Genomic DNA, 14,598 nt, shown 5'->3' on the forward strand with positions numbered 1-14,598 from the left:
GTATCCGTTTATATGACGATAGAGTGAGCCTGCGAATGCGCATGCGCGTAGTACAGCAAAGACTTTTAAGTCCTAGGAGTTAAATGTGGTCTTTTCGGTATCGCGTGCATGCGCTGTCGCGAACAAGTCTGACATTGCGCGACCCTAACCTCAATTTCGTGCTCTGCGAAACAACGGATAACATACGCTTGTTACGTAAATAATCGCGTGCAACAAGGACGCAACTGTCTTTTTGTCTCGCGTATTTGCAAGATTCGTCTTCGGCTCACCTACGACTCGTTCACAAACTTGCGCTCGGCCCGAAAAGATCCAGTTTATCTCCTCGTTACACTATATAAACTATTCTCTGTGATCAATGAACGCATTACTGTATATTGTTTCATTGTTTCCTGGCCTCAAGTTCTCCAAATACTCGACCTATGGCTTATATATGTTATCCTTCTAACTCCTTGAACTCTTGTAACCCTTTGGATACCTATCAATTTATCGGCTTTCTGTACTTGAGGGGTTAAAGATCATAATTTTGTCTCCGAACCGAAATGATGTCACCTATGCATGTGTATGTATGCTTCTTTATATACTCTGAATGAAAATCAAAATTCCATCGTAAATTTTCCGCAGATTCAGTGATCAGGGGCTTGAGTTGAGAGAACGTGCCTCACATGTGCCACGGATATCTTTAGATCGGTCACACGTCTGGTGTGCACAATCACGTGCTGCAGGATTTACGTGGGATTGCGTGGGATTATCTCATCGCGTCGCGCCCAAAACGTGGTTTGATTATTTCAGGTAAGCTTTCGATTGCCGTGGAGCTACATCTGAGATCCGAGCTAAACATCCTACATTCTAAGATATTTGGAGCATTCTGTATACAACCCACCGATTACAATAATTTTATTCTGATTTTTAATTACATTATTTGTTAGAAAATGAATGCTAAATTTTTTTGTCAACTTCTTAGCTGAAGTGGTTTTTGTAAAGTAAATTTTTCAAATCTGGCGGTTTTGAAAAACCTGTCATTCAAACTTGTATCAAGGAATTCAATGAAATAAGTCAGTAACGCCGTCGGCAGAGGTGATGTTGAGGGATAACACAGCGGTAAAAGCAAAATAAAAGTGCTCATTTGATCATTTCTTTTTGGATGGAAGAAAAGGTAATAAGATAGTAATATTTAAGGAAGCTATTAGGCGTATATTTAAGTATCTATAATAAAAAATGACGATTATCAACAAATATCAAAATATGGCGACACTGGAGCCATTCTCGCGACACATGCGATACGCAGTGTATAAACTGATGCAAATTTGAATCTGAAAAAAAAATCACTCAATCTACGTATTAATAGCTACAGAAATACTGAATACTGAATACCCCTTGAGAAAAATTCAGCTGACCCAGGATGATATTCCGATTGTGAATAAAGAGTTTGTTAAAAACAAATGGACAAGTGACTACTCCGATCTAATTACGTTCAGTGATTTTTCTTTAAAGCAAAACTGTGATGTGAGAATTCAGTCTTTCTGTATCTTACAACCAGACAGTTCTAATATATCAAGTGTTAAATTGGTACGGAGTGCCCTATATGTAGAATTAAATAAACAATCATCGGTTGATGAACGCGCGAATTCAGCTGCTGTGAATAAGAGCGAGATGTATGCAGTAGCACGTACGTTTCCACCTCGGTTACTAATCAGAATTTACATATGGTGTAAAAAATTTGAGTATTCGGAAATCCCATCCGATATTTCCGTAAAGAATTACAATCACCGGCTCGCCCGATTCAAGGTAAATATTGCAGCTGCATGCTGTGAATACAGGCTCCGTGCATATACAAAGTATCTTGCACATACATTTGATTCGTGTATATAATCACGTTACAACAGTTGTATAAACGTTGCTTTTTAGCGAATGGTTTGTGGGCCGGACGTCATGCTTGTTACTAAGAACGAATGTAAGGCTTAAAACCGCGGGTGTTTTACCGCAGATCTCGCGTGAAACTAAAAAAGTTGATAAACAGCGGCCAGAACATTGCTATATACGTACCAAAAGCGGTGAAGAACCACGGAGAACCTTCGAGTGGAAGGGACGAATTTAGCGCGGTCGTAAACCTTGTTCATTACTTGTAAACCGCCACGAAACGCCATGTAGCGACGTCGTGACACCACCTCCTATGACCCATTGTCAGTATGATATTGTGAGAGCAAAAAATGACGGTAAATCCAGCGATATCAGTTTGTCGGTTAACGCACTTTTCTCTCGGGACTTTTTTTCCACGCTTTTTATACAAGCGTACAGACTCAAAGCGGTTCCGTCTCTTAGAAATAATTGGAAGACTGAAAAGGAGAGCATCTCATAGTTAGCGTGGAATGTACGGAAAATAGGTTTTTTTTTTTTAAGAGTTTTCAAGGATTTATATTATTCGTTACAGTTATTGTTTGTATTTTTTAAACCAGACTCGATAGCAGGTTGTACTCCAAGTTTAAGTTTAAATAATGATTCGCTGATAGCCGTCAGAAATTTTGTGCATTTGTAGATATTTGATTTTTTAATTCTTCAATTTTTTTTTAATTACTCAACTCACATTTGTTCATCTAATTTCATCCGATTGAACACAGACTAAGTAAAATACAGATTCATTTTAGTGAATTTTTCTTTGGTCAGAAGGCGTATCAGAGTGCCGAGTTCATCAAATATGCCGTGTACATATATTACCAGATCTGTCTATTGCTCCTGACTCATGAGAAGATGATTGAGCAGAACTAGAAAGTTCCTGCAGAGGAGTTTCCATTTAACTCAGACGTCAATAACACTTTGTGCCTCGAATATATTTATAGAGAAGCCTTTTTTCCGCAGGAATGTACTTCCACATGTACACATACTTGACGGTGTGACGCACACTCGGACGTGAGAACTGTGCGTGTATGGTCCCGTATCTCGTCTGCAGCTGCAAGGGTGTACGTGCAGAAGGTCAGGCTTCATGGGTGGAAATAACTAAACGATGACGTTTCTAAATTCCCATATTGGGTCCTCCTGGCATTAGCCTGCATTTCGATGTCATTCTTGCGGGGATTTCCAGAAACGAGGAGGTATGTGCGACTCCAACACGATCATTGAAATATTGGGGGTGCGGTTTGACTTATTTTTTATTAGAGAATCATTTCCGAGGGTCATACCGATTTCCTAAGTACGTAGCTACTGTGGGCTCGATGTACAATCTTGGATAACTACGATAAGACTCGGTGAAAAGATTGTATTCATATTAAAGTCCCATTAATTTCACTCGACAGATGACGGTCATTACGTTCCTCTTGAAGATGTGATTCGAAAAAGTCTTATGTAGGACACACGTATGCGGAGATAAGATATAGAATTAAAGTAACCCTAGTAACGAAACCAGTCTAGCTGGGTCAGCGCAAGAAATTTGAATGACTATTGAACACTATGTATAAAAAAAAAACATGATTCCAAACGCTGAATCAATTGCCGTAGTTTCAACTCTTATTCGTATTATTTCTGTAAAATTGATACCAGTGTTCTTGCCTGTGATGTGTTTTTCGTCTCATTTGAATTACCACTCAAACGAGACCTTCCCCAATTTATTTAAATGGGGAAAACTTCGAATTCCAAAAGCAACCTTTTAAAATCAAAAATACTTAAGGATTAAATTCGCAGAACGTATCGAAACTACAGTTGTAGACTGTTTAGTTCTATTCCCTACCGAGTGCCCCTTCGTAAATAAGTATAAATGAATACTCTATTCAATTTTGGAATGACACGTGCGTCTCTTTAATTAGACGAAATCATGTCACACTGATAAAAGAGGTGATCTATGCGATGTCAAAGTCACTCATTATATTCAATTTGGAACACCGATGCTTCCGGGTTCTTATTTTGAAAATTTCAGACGCTTAGGGTCCGTTGTCAGTTCTAAAATTTTTGAGAGATCCGTAAGAAGACGTCGCGATCGTTATAAACTTATCACAAAATCTGTGAAATCGCTTTGAAGACATCAGCCTCTCCATATTTGAGTGTGGAGGCTGATTTAAGTTCATTTAGCGAGTCTTTTTTTTAAACTATCGTACTACATATTCTATTAGTAAACTAGGACAGACCCGAAAAACTGCGTATTAGAAAATGTGTGACTATTCCGGTCAGGAAATATCTGTCGAGCTGCCGTTGAGAGCAGTCACATTAACTACTCGTCCGTATGGGTTCTATCAATTCTATAAAAGCTACGTCGCATTTCGAAACGAAAACTGCAGCACGGCTGCATGACTTTTATAGGTGAAAGGGCCCCACCGTCGGAATCAGTCTATATATAGGAAAAGAAAAATGAAATTTTGAAAAAACTATAGCAGTGTTATTTGCGTTAACGATAGCGAACATTCGTTAATAAAACAGTATCCGGACTTTTTAATAGAAATGAATCTGAACAAATTCTAATAACACAACTTAAGAAACCAACAATTTTAGAAAGCTTTGCGTAACTGAAACGTTCAAAATAATGAAACTTTGTTTTTTTCCATTCCAATTCATTTAGGCTGATTTTCTTCGTCATAGAAATTTTCAGAGATCGCCTGATAAAAAATTTGGCAGTCAATAGTGAATAGACATCGTGTTATATAAGTATGGTGCAACGTATTACGTTCGTGAAGAATAAAATTTGCCCATTATAACTATACAGTAATGCTAGATTTTTTAAAAGTTTTTCGGACATTGAGATTTGCGAAGATCAGATGAGCGAAGAAAATGAGCCCGAAATAATTAAAATCAAATTAAAAGCACCAGAGATTAATAATTTTAAACCTTCTAATTCTACAACCTTTTCTCAAATTTTTGACATCTTAACTTGAGTTATTCGGATTTGCTTTGATCCATTTCCATCCATGATCCATCAGAGGCAATTATCGTCGTATTAGCATAATCATATTATTATTTCTATAATTCTTCGAGAACTTGCAATATTCAAAGAAGAAAAGTAAACTATAGAAAGGAACGTTCCCGCTAAGTATACAAGGTATGCAGTATCTCTTGGAATGACGTTTCCTGATAAATTGATTGTTTGTTTTACCGCAAAAAAATGAGGCAACTAACTAAGATTTAATTTTTCCCAATGAGGCAGAAATTTACGGGAGTGAAAAAGCTGAATGTTTCAGATAGATATTGAAGTAAACCGCAAACCGCATTGACGTCAAGAGATTTTTGCTATGAATACGTCTCTTCTCATAGAGGTGGGTTCGTATAATAACTGGCGAAACGTGTCTACACACACACACACTTCCATTGTAAAGTCTAATGAAAGTTGTATCATACTTGGCTAGAACCAGGAATCGATTATAAAAAGCGTTTTCCGAATGAAGTCCGAATGAAGTCCAGAAACATTAGACAACGAAAGCGTTTCAAGAGTAAGCAAAACATTACATTGAGTTAGAACTGCGGAATATGAGTGATTAATTTCAGTGAGTGTGAAGTTTGCAGCGTGAACTGCAAAGCTGGGCGTTGTAATCGCACGAGTCAGATATTGCCCATTCTCTCTTGTGACACAGGCTATTTTTTCCAACACCTGTGAAGGAAAGTTTGCTTTGAGAAGCAACGAACCCTGGCGTGTAATGCCGGGCATTTCAATTTCCAGTTGCGAACATGTGCCGACGTCGTTTTACCACACTGTTTAGAAATGGGGCACTTTACGCACGATCTAGAGGTTCCTTACTTTGAAGATCAAAATTTCCGAGCAGGTGTTGGAAAAAAATAATTATTCCAGTGAAAAACGTCATACTTTCGTGACCAATATACCTATTAGACTATTTTAAAATAGGGTGGTATTTTTTTTCCTGGTACAAGGATTAAGCATCAATTTTGACCGTATCAAAATATGGAATAAAGCCCCTTCTCACTCGAGCTTCGGCAAAATATTCAGACCGTATTCCGCAGGAGAAAAAAAATATTTACCAAGTATGAAACGGTCAAATACTACAGAATATATGGCTCGCGATTTTTTCTGGGAAAAGAGAAATGAAAAATGAAATAAAGTCTTTAACATACGTGCGCTGCGTGTACACGAATAAAGATAGCACATTAAATATATAAATGTATAATGTGCGCGAAAATCGTGTGGCTCTTTTTTTAAACGGGTCTTGCACGCGATCTCTTTCACGTTATAAATTCAATAGGCATCTGAACGTAACTGCTGGCGGTAGATATTGGGGAATTGACTGTGCACAGAGCGCCGTATTTTTTCCCCACTCTGCAAGATATATGAAAGGTATATCATGTATAAAAAAAAAAAACGGTTGAGTATTCGTGGCGATATTAGATCGAAATTGATACTCAATGACTAGTTATTTCTTTCAATACTCATTTGTCGGGCTGTGGTACCAATCGAATAAGAGATAAAAGTCCAAGTACCAACGTCCCATTAGCCGTCGGTACGTGTCAATTGTTAAATAATGAAGGATATTTTGAAAGGGGTGATCAAGAGTTCTCCCCAGCGGGATCAAACACCGTTGCACTCTTCATCATGAGAGAACCGATCGAATCACAGCTTGGCAATTCAAATTAGTTTTGTATCTGATATTATGTAAATCTACGAATAGCGAGACAATATATAATTGAAACGCGGTCAATTATATATATTGTAACGTTCTATGACGTTGCAAAAATTAATAATGATCCGTGAGCTTATGTAATGAGACAAATTAAAGGCGCAAATAAAATTTTGTGAAAAAGCTTTAATAGCAGAGAACGTGTTTCTAGTTTAAAGTCTGAAACAAGATTGCTTTTACAGTGATGTTGGTTGACGCAGCAACCTTATTCTTTTTAAAGACACAAGAGGTTTATAAACTTCTTTTATCTATGATGACTACTAGATCATTAAAAGGGGGCAAGACGAGTGATTTCACCCTTTGTAACAATATATTACATTACGCAATATCACACAAAAACCTTATAAACAATCAAAATAACAAAATGCAACCTATTGGAGGTCCTTCAAGAAGGCCTGAAAACGAAAAGTGGGCTTACATTCCATTTTAATAGGGAAATAAATCAAATCAAAGAAAAAAAAAAAACTAATGCATTATCGATCGACAAAAAAGAAAAACGCTCAGGTTAATTTATGAAGGTTGATTTTTTAAATTTCTCAGTGCGCAAAAATTACGTACATATTCTTTCCTCTTATGAATCATTACAAAATCATCAAATTCGGGTGTCGATGATATTCTGGTTCGCGGTTTTTTTTTTGCTATCTCAAAGACTGGATCCTACTTACACGCCTAATTTTTGATTACCAAAACTGAACCGAATAAAAATGTTCAAAACGGAACGTTCAGATACGAAATCCATTAACAAATTCCGAACTACATATGAAACGCAACACATCAGCATGAAAATAAGAAATCCGATTTCAAACATTTAAAAAATCTTACTTTCACTCTAAGTTTGTGTAAGAATATTTTAATGAAATTCGATTTTTTCGGATTTTGAATCCTATAATCCAACGTGCGGAATTCAATCGCGATGCTCGTCTGTAAATAACGTATGTGACTTAGAGGAGAAGTCCCTAAAATACGTCACAGGATACGTCATAGAGTACGTCGAAATGACGGCATATGCGCTCCCAAATTAGCACATCGTTGAGCATATAGTTGCGGACGTAGAAGCTCAAACGCAGATTCGGAATTATTTTACGGTGACATACACGCGTCTTTCGGACGTCTGTATGAGTTCTGCAAACGCCGGAATTTTCAATAGGGACGCTCGACCTGCTAAGTTTTATTAGTTTTATTATTTCTTCTCATTATAAATGGCGTGTTGCCCGGAGAGAAAATCTTTATTCCAGCACAGGAGCTTTAAGTCAATGCAGGGGTTTTATTGTGATAGCTTATCGTTTATTATTACAGTGAAACAACGGTACAAGTAATAAAGTTCAATATTGTTGGGTTAGGTAATATTTGTACACCCATTTTCTGGTTACATAATCTCGATAATCGTAAAACGTAACGGGTTTAATCCGAAATTGAAATTCGGTTGAGGCGATGAAAAATTTATTTGCATAGAGAACAATTCCAACAAAGAGTTGTTGAGCTCTGAAAAATTAGTCGTTCTTAAAATGTTAATATTTACCTAAGATATTTAAATAATTATACCTCGGTGCCTCGTTTTCATCCCTTGACGAAATCCTAATTTCACAAGCTGATTTGCTAATACATCGTGAGAGGACTCTGTATTTTCATTTGTCCAGTATTTAAATTCATAACAACCAATCGCGGTATTTTCTATAAAATTTATAAGTATAATTTCCTGCTCTGAAATTTTATTTCAATTACAATGATCGATTTAGACGTGAAAAAGTGATTACTCGAGGAAATATTTCGACTATCACAAAGACAGCTGGTTGGTACGCAACCACATGCTCGCATTGATTTATAAAACACCCGTGGAAACGTATTTTTAAACCGCAAACCAAAATAAAACTGTGTGCTTTAAACACCGATATTTTGCAGATGTTTGTACTAAATTTGAAATTGTGCAGATCATGCTCAACAACTCCGACAGACGGATTGAGAGGGCTTATTGTTAGCTCTAGTCGCGATGGCCAGAATATACGTATACCAGTGATAAACAAAATTGTAATTAGTTCATTATATATCACAAATATAATTTGTAGTAGAGGCGCCGATAAAATACAAGTTATATTCGTAATCTGTAATATTATACTCACAGGGTAAACCATAAAAAAATCCAAGTACCAAATCTTACCTAATTCTAGGTATAATCAAAAATTTACACACCTATCCAATGATTAATCGTTTTTGAATTAAAGCCGGTTAAATTTGGTAGATGTAAGTCACCATATTCAGTCAGCCGTTTTGAATTTCATAATTCGAACGCTCAATTTGAAATCAGCGACCCTCAAAACCATAATGCGGATTTTATTCTTACAAAATTCGTCAAACTTGATATTTTGAGTACTTTATCTAGTGTTAGTGTTAGCAACAAGCCAACTGTGCACCACCGGCACTGTTCTACTTCAGTTTACAATTGCAAAACCACAGTTTTTACACGGCACCAACTCGAAAACGGCTTATAGTCGATAGGTGTTGATAAAAAAAATTCAATCATAGACACGGTATCTGCTGGTAAGGTTTGGCACCTTTTCTATGCACGACGTATTCGCATATTATTATCGAAAAAACATACAATTTGTAATTGAAATGAATAATTATAATTACAAATTGTAAGTTTGCAGTACCCAATACTGATCTATGTAACCTATTATCTTGTTACTGGTTGCTGAACAGATCTTGACCATAGTAACCCAGCGTTAACACCATTTGATCCGGAGATTGGCGAAATCTGGCAACCCAAGTTATCCAACAGTGCGATACATTTTACGCATCTGTAATTAGCCTGTGAGAAGTGCGAAACAACCGACTACCGATTAACGATGTGGCAAAAAGGAGGATTTCACCGCAAAATAACGGCCGCACAATTTTAGAAAACTGCAAATGCCTCGGTTGGTTTCATCGTTTTTGCGAAATGCACAGCGGCCTACGTGACGAAGAGTCGCATAATAGCGAGCGGACTGTACGCGGGTTATAAGAGCTCCGAGACGAGTTATAGCCTCGGTGTCAGTCAGCTACATACCCTATATCCATTACTTGGTCGCTGCAACGGCGTACGCGCTGAAAATTTGTAAAAAGACCTGTTTCTACCAAGAATATAACGGGGAGGGTATCGTATGTACGGGGAAAATATTATTTTCTTGAAAAATTATTTCCCTACGAAGACCTTACGTTAAATTAATTCATGCCAAATTCTATCAACTGTGCATTTCAAGGTACACATAAAAATCAAGCATTCTCTGCGAATTGTGTCAGATATTTGAATTAGATTGTTAGAAAAATGCCTTTGTTACGTTTACGTACAAGAGGATTGTGCGATTAACTGTAGACCTCGATTACTTGTTTTCCCAATCCATAGAGCAATACAACCTTACAATTAACCATTTTTCCAAACCTATATATCAATGACTGTTTTACTCGATTAATCGATAAAGCAGCCATTTCAATCAACGCATTTTTCGACTATTTGATTCACCAAAATCTACGATTAATCAAATATCTTTAATTCAGAGCAAGTATCCATTGGAGGATATAAATTGGAGAAAAAAATATTGTATAAAATTGATTTCTCATTGAGAGACATGAAAAATAAATGGTAAATTGTGATACGAGTGCGGAAAGTGAGTGATTTCCGATGAGTGTGAAGTTACGGCGTGAGCCGCAAATGCGAGTGTTGCAATCGCACGATAGTATAGTGTAAACAAAGTATGAGCCGAGGCGAACGCAGTAATCACAGGAGTCAGATATAGCCCATTCGCATACGTATCACAGAGGAATTATTCCAACAGCCGTAGAGGAAAGTTTTATTTGCGAAGCAACGAAGGTTTCACCGAAAAAGCGTACAATCGGGCTCAGGTAACTTACGCTCAATGATACAGTGTGGAAAATTGAGTTATTCGAAAGCGAGCACGCACCAGTGTAAGCCCTAGTGTGTAAAATGAAGCATTTCGGCAGTGCGCATGCCCAAGCCGCGAACGTTGTTTTACCGCACTGTTTGTAAACGGAGGATGCTTTATCACGCATCCGTTAACACATTTATCACATATTTTCGTGAAAAATATCTGCATGTGAAATGTATCCCATCTTTATCTACTCATCCATTCCGCGTGCCAGTTACTCTTAGGAAGCCGAAGCATATGGTACTTAAAACTATCGTAATATAAAATACTCATTAAGGTGTAGGAGTGATATAATAGATACGTCTGTGCAGCCTAACATTATCTACACACATGCGCACATGCAAATAGCAATTGCACAAGATAACGAAATTTTATTAGCGGCGCTTGTAGTGCACGTATGCCTATGCTGATGTGAGTATTCATACGTAATGCATGTACGTAATGCGTCAAAGCTAAGTTATGTCAAACAAAGTTTCGCACGTATTCGTTATTGCTGCGGTGAGATTATTATTTACAGTTTGATAATGTTTAATCAATAATTGTTTCAAACATATTGCAATACGTTATGAAATATACGTATTATGCATATATTATATATATAATATAATGTACTTGATACAACTATGGCAATTGACACGAGCACTGCGGGGTTTCATTAAACGAATTACCATAGTTAATCGTATGAATACTTTATGCCTATAATAACGAGAAAAGTTAGACGACAAAGTATCAACGACTTATCAGCTGTTGTTAATAATCATTACTGGCATTACTTATTAATTTTTTATGTCGTTTACCAGAACCAAATGTAGGCCGATCACATAAATGCGAAGCGAATGCTTTTCAGCAAAAGATCCTGTTGAAGAACTTTTATTCTTATTCCTGCTTTACGAGAATTGATAGTTTCATATGACTAACATTTGAGTCGATTGTGATCGATTTACGTGAATTGTGGTCAATTTTTGTAGGCTTCGTTGGTCTTTCTTTGTTTTGCATTTAAACAGGATGAGGTTAAATTGATAAGTAAACAACGCGTGAATATCGCTGTGGACCGTGAAGAGCTTAAATTGACATTGTTGTAATTGACGGTTTCATGATAATGAGTCAAAAACGACGTTTGCATGTGATATGCTAACGTCGCTGTAGCAGTTCCTGACCTGGTTAAGGAGGAATCAGCCGGACCGTCTGAATAAAAAGTTAGGAAAAGAGAAAGAACCATTCACAGCAAACGCGAATAATACAAGCTAAATGAATGTAAACAATCTGAGAAAATATTTTATAGTCAATTAATGTTAATAAAAAATGATTAAACTCTGCTCCTTTCGATCACAGTCGAATATTTTTATGCTCATTTTAATCGCTGGCCAAATCCTGACAAACTGTCTGAAAAACAACCAAGAAATCACACATCGTAGCTTCTTCGTAATTCTCAAATGTAATTGTTGACGAATATTTGTTCCATCGTCTCTGCATAATTTTATTTTTAATTACTCTGGATAAAACAATTTGTAAAATCTTTTTCAGGCGATCGCTGGAGATATCTATAGTGGACAAAATAAGATTAGAAACATTGGAATCGGATTAAAAACACTGAAATTTAATTATTTCGAACGTTCTAATCATAAAACCTTCGTCTGCTTCATGAAAGAATGATGCCAGAAAACGTATTCGTGTAATTAGCGATAATTCATACATACACAAAAACTCATTTCTTGGTGTTATCTTCGCATGGAAACAAAAAGTTTTCGAATACGTTTGTTCGACATTGCAATTTGGCATCAGTGCTGCGTAGGCTTTGATAATAGTCAAAATAACTGCTATTTTACTCGATCGACTATCAATAAGACTGACTAAAGGATTCTCGTAACTTGTGCGGATTTGCATTTTACGTAATGCAAAAAAAAAAAAAAACGAGCATGGTTGCATCGTACCGATATGCAACCAATCTGGATAGCAAGTCGCCGTAATTCTGACGAATATACAATATGCGTGTATGATTTTATAAAATTTTTGTATCGCGATAACGCTGCATAAACAAAAATCTGGACCAGACTTTACTTTTACAAGTATTTTTTTAAGTATGTCACGGTTCTGCGTCTGCAGATAAATGGAGTGTAAGTTATTACGAAGGAACGATTGCCCTGTCGATTTACAGATCCTGCCTGTCAATTAGTGTTACATTGGCTGGTGACACCAATCGTTGAACTTATCAGTGCCCCATTAGTTACAATTAAATAGCGTTTAAATTGAATTGCCAGTGCCTACGTGCAGAAACGTGCGAAGCTAATAAAACGAAATCATGCATGACATGTTACTCCTTTTGACCTTGATATTTCAGAAGGAACGTCGAGATGATCGCCATTTATTGGGTCATCACTCTTGCGGGTTTTCAGATCGGAATAGTACTCGCCCGCATAGTCATGAAACATAACGGAGAGGCCAAAATAGAAACAGATCTAAAAATAATGCGGTTTTTTCCTTCGATTTACGTATTGACATGTTGATTAATACGATTCCGCTAATTCAATTGGCATCAAGTACGTTAAACCATGGTTTGCAGGGAAAATACACGTCTAATAATACATGTTTGTAGATGTATTCATTCCCCGCGTAAATATAAATTTTCAGCTGTCATGAACTAAACAAATTTTTTTATCTCTTGAGAGCCTAAATGAAAAAACTATACCGCTCCAATCGGTTGGTTGTTACAGACCTCGGTATAGTTTTCACGCGTTATTTCCATCGTACAAATAAATGTGGATCATTTTTTTTCGGCTGATATTGAATTACCTTTAATCAGGTGTTCTCCGACGCGCGTTTACAAAGACGCATGGTATTACCAGCCATAGACTCATAGAGCTAGACAGCGTGGTCTGTGCACCGAGTTGAAGCCGTAATTAGAAATTTAGAAGGAGAGAGAACAGCCGCAGTTCGGTAAATCCCTCATAACTTCCGCAATTATTTGAATTTCAATGTAAGATTTACACAGAACATTCTCAACACTACCGGCTTTCCGAAGATTGAAAACAAACCGATTTTCAAAAACACCTACTTCAAAGTAGCTGTTTAATTGTGTGTTTCCTTGCTGTTTGTACAGGTGAATCGAATGTGATTAAGTGAGGGGGCGGTTGACACGTTCAGATTTCTTCTTGAAGTTATGACCGGTGATTTTTGAGAAAAGGCTAGTATATAAACGAAAGAATTACAACCGAACAGGAATTTTTAAAAGTATCAGGATCAAGTTAATTTAGTTTTTACATTATGACGATATCCCTAATTGATCCGCTATTTCCCTTCAATGCAGCGTATTTTTGCAATTAAAAACGCGAGGGTACAGAGAAAGTGCTGAATAGTATATTGTGTTACAATTGTGGAAAGTGAGCGATTTACGAGAAATATGAAGTTTGCGACGTAAGCTGAAAAGGCGAGTGCTGCGTTCACACAAATTCCAGTGCGAAGTTGACAGCACGAGACTAATGTAAATGCAATATGAGCCAAGGCGAGCGCTGCAATTACACGAGTTAACAAGCGACTTTAATATTCGGATACTTATTTCATTACCATAGCACGCTGCACAATGTTTTTATTTCTTGCAGAAAATATGCGTCAAAGAGTTGGCTGTTCCATGTGTTTTGATACGAGTATTATTACGCGAGGACTATTCGTCATATTTTTAATATCTATTACTGTTCTACAAAGTACATTTCAGTCGACCTGAAATCGCAAGAATCAAATGTTTTGTCTGGTAAGAAGCAAGCTCATTTTTTACAAAAAGTTGACGAAAATTGAATCAAAATAAACGTTCAAAGTATAACGAATAGCCGCTCCATAATGATACTCGGTTGAGAATTCAGATATAGCTCGTTGTTTGACGGATAGTATCTAAAAGAAAATAAAACGGGGCATTTATGACGGATTTTATTTTTTATTTTATTGTGTAAAACCGAAAATATCTGTCCAATTTGATAAAACAATTGGAGATACATGTATAGTCTTTTTTCGAAAATATGGGATTCAGAAAAAGAAATGTGTATTCACTTTTATCAATATCTTTTTTTTTCAGAGTTGTGTTAATA

General features: G+C 36.7%; 2 protein-coding genes across 3 annotated transcripts in view; one reads left to right on the plus strand and one right to left on the minus strand.

Annotated features, from left to right (window-relative positions):
• Positions 1-14,598, minus strand: part of LOC124181471 (heparan-sulfate 6-O-sulfotransferase 1) — a 520,983-nt gene that overhangs the window by 409,969 nt on the left and 96,416 nt on the right. The gene's annotated exons all lie outside the window — the stretch shown is intronic.
• Positions 1-14,598, plus strand: part of LOC124181476 (DDB1- and CUL4-associated factor 7) — a 42,720-nt gene that overhangs the window by 24,273 nt on the left and 3,849 nt on the right. Inside the window, exons 4-5 of one of the 2 annotated variants that reach the window (XR_006870476.1) lie at positions 622-789; positions 2,854-3,086. The exons of the other annotated variant lie outside the window; for it this stretch is intronic. The gene's annotated coding sequence lies outside the window, so the exon portion shown is untranslated. The remainder of the gene's footprint in view (positions 1-621; positions 790-2,853; positions 3,087-14,598) is intronic. 2 annotated transcript variants of the gene reach the window in all.

Source organism: Neodiprion fabricii, chromosome 4 (genome assembly GCF_021155785.1).
Source record: "Neodiprion fabricii isolate iyNeoFabr1 chromosome 4, iyNeoFabr1.1, whole genome shotgun sequence".
Lineage (NCBI taxonomy): Eukaryota > Metazoa > Arthropoda > Insecta > Hymenoptera > Diprionidae > Neodiprion > Neodiprion fabricii.